The 2,785-nt window shown below is 40.8% G+C and overlaps 1 non-coding gene across 1 annotated transcript; it reads left to right on the top strand.

Moving 5' to 3' along the window:
• The first annotated feature begins 1,220 nt into the window (after window positions 1-1,220).
• LOC148577490 (small nucleolar RNA R71) lies at window positions 1,221-1,324 on the top strand. Its single transcript, XR_015904530.1, has one exon. It is a non-coding gene; the product is annotated as a small nucleolar RNA R71 (small nucleolar RNA).
• Window positions 1,325-2,785: the final 1,461 nt, after the last annotated feature.

Below are 2,785 nucleotides of genomic sequence, written 5' to 3'. Positions count from 1 at the left end.
AGTTTCTGAGGTAGTTTATGCTGAATGATAGCACTGCACTCTTCAGTTAGTATCACAGTCTCATTGTTCTTCCAGCTTCTCTTCTTAGTCATTAGCTCCTTCAAAAACTTGGCATAAAGTGGCATTTGTTCTATGGCTTCAGCAAATGGTATGTTGATTTGTAGCTTCTTGAAGATTTCCAAAAATCTCAAGAACTGGTTGTCATCTTCCTTTTTTTTCAATAGCTGGGGGTATGGAGCTCTTGAGACGTTGAGTTGGGTATCTTTTTCTCTTTCTGCAAACTTGGCGTGGGGGGTTGCATTCCATCTTGCTCCTCTTCCTTTTCAATTGAGCTTTCTTCTAGTGGTTTTTGGGGATGTTCCTTCAGTTCCTTCCCACTCCTAAGTGTGATAGCTTGACACTCCTCCCTTTTGCTTGAATGGGCATCATAGCAAAAATTGTGGTTCGGAAGCTGCTTAAAAAGATAGCTGATTTGTGTCTCCAGTTTTTTTATGGCAGCATTTTGATTCTGCATGTTTGACTGTACTTCCTCTCTGAATGCTTTACTGTCTTGAATGTCTCTGCATATTCCTTCAATGAAGGTTTCAATCTTAGAGAGCTTGTCATTAATTGATGAGTGATTCAGAGCAGATGTGCTATTTTGGTTTTGATAAGTATGTGGAGAAGTGTTGTTGTGGGGGTGTTGAGATGTCCTCTGGGTGAATTATTGGTGAGCTGCATTGTTGTTGGAGTTGTGACGTCTCTGGTCTTGGTTTTGATCTTGCTCACTTCCCCACCCAAAGTTCGGGTGATTTCTCCATCCAGGGTTGTAAGTCTTGTAGTATGGATCATAGTTTTTCCTTGGTGAATTTCCAATGTAGTTGGCTTGCTCCTGACTCCCTTCTGCTTCTTGGTTTACTCCTTCTTGTGTTGTTGATGAAGTGGAGAATGCTGCTACTTGGTTCATCTCCATCTTCTTGGTGAGGTCAGCCAGCTGCTGGGTAATGAGCTTGTTTTGGGCCAACAGAGCATCCATATTGTTTAGCTCTATCACTCCTCTTGTGTTCCCTCTTTCGGAAGCATAAAAGTAGTCGTTTTCTGCTACTGTTTAAATAACATCTATGGCTTCCTCAATGGTCTTCTTCTTGTTCAAAGACCCTCCAGATGAATGGTCTACTGCCTTCTTTAACTCAAAAGAGAGCCCTTCATAGAAAATGTGCAGCTGGACCCATTCGTTGAACATGTCAGGTGGACACCTCCTTGTTAAGTCTTTGAACCTCTCCCATGCTTCATACAGAGTCTCACCATCCTGTTGCCTGAAGGTTTGAACCTCAGCTCTCAGCCTATTGATTCGTTGAGGAGGGTAGAATCTTGCTAAGAATTTGTTCACCACATCCTCCCAAGTTGTCAAGCTCTCCCTTGGGAAGGATTCCAACCACTTAGCTGCCTTGTCTCTGAGTGAGAAGGGAAATAAGAGCAATCTATAGGTGCCAGGATGAACACCATTAGATTTCACTGTGTCACATATTCTCAGGAAGGTGGTCAAATGTTGGTTGGGATCTTCTTGAACACCTCCTCCAAATGAACAGTTGTTCTGGCCAAGGGTGATGAGCTGTGGTTTAAGTTCAAAGTTGTTGGCATGGATTGTTGGCTTTTGGATGCTACTTCCACAATTGCCTGGGTTTGGATTAATGTAAGAGCCCAAAACTCTTCTATCCTCCCCAGCATGATTTGCTCCACCTCCTCTGCCATGGTTGTGAGTCTCTTCTTCATGATGGTTTTCCATGTTTTCTTCCATGTTTGGTACAAAGTATTCCTCAAACTGTTCCTCCTCTTCTTCAGTACCAACTACTCGTTTTCCTTTTGCCTCCCTCCTTAGTCTAAGGAAGGTTCTCTCTGGTTCAGAATCAAAGGAAGTTGAAGCCCCGCTTCTTCTCCCTATCATACAACCAACAAGTACAAGCAGAGAAAATAGATGCAGACAGTATTTGTGTCAGAATTGATGTTAGTTGTGGGTGATGCAATATATCAAACAGTTAGTGGGTTAGCAAAGAGAATTGAAAATAACAAAGAAAAACAAAAGAGTAGATGGAGAAGGGAAGAAGTTTAGCTAAAACAAAAAGTAAATCACTCAAACAGAAAATGAAATTCACAAAATAAAATGCTCAATCTAGTGATCTTCCAATCTAATCATTGTTGATGCACAATCAATCCCCGGCAACGGCGCCATAAACTTGATGCACGGAAAACTTGTCTCGCAACAAATTTCCCTTCGGCAAGTATACCGAATTGTCGTCAAGTAAAAACTCACAATAGAGTGAGGTCGAATCCCACAGGGATTGATTGATCAAGCAACTTTGATTAGAAGAATGTTCTAGTTGAGCGAATCCAGAAATTGGGTTAAGAGTTGTAGAAAATAAAATGGCGGGAATGTAAATAACAGAAAAGTAAATGCTAGAATTAAAGGACTGGAAGTAAATGACTGAAAATAAATTGCAGAATTGTAAATGGGAATGGGGGATTTGCTCATAAAAGTAAATAGCAGAAATTAAAGAGAATGGGTAAGATCAGAGATGGGGAGTTCATTGGGCTTAGGAGATGTTACAATTCTCCAGATCAAGTTCATTTTCATCTCTTCCTCAATCAATGCACTCATTGATCTCCTTGGCAATCTTAAGTGATTGAATTACAATTTCTTGCAATTCAATCTCTCAAATCTTGATCAATAGCCAATTCCTTGGTCAATTGCTCATGAGAAGAGATGAAGTATGGTCACTGATTATACCACATGCATTTCCCAAACCAA

Source organism: Arachis ipaensis, chromosome B1 (genome assembly GCF_059453495.1).
Source record: "Arachis ipaensis isolate K30076 ecotype BB chromosome B1, ASM5945349v1, whole genome shotgun sequence".
Classification (NCBI taxonomy): domain Eukaryota; kingdom Viridiplantae; phylum Streptophyta; class Magnoliopsida; order Fabales; family Fabaceae; genus Arachis; species Arachis ipaensis.
Note: the sequence above shows the minus strand (reverse complement) of the source record. Positions and strands in the feature narration are given on the sequence as shown.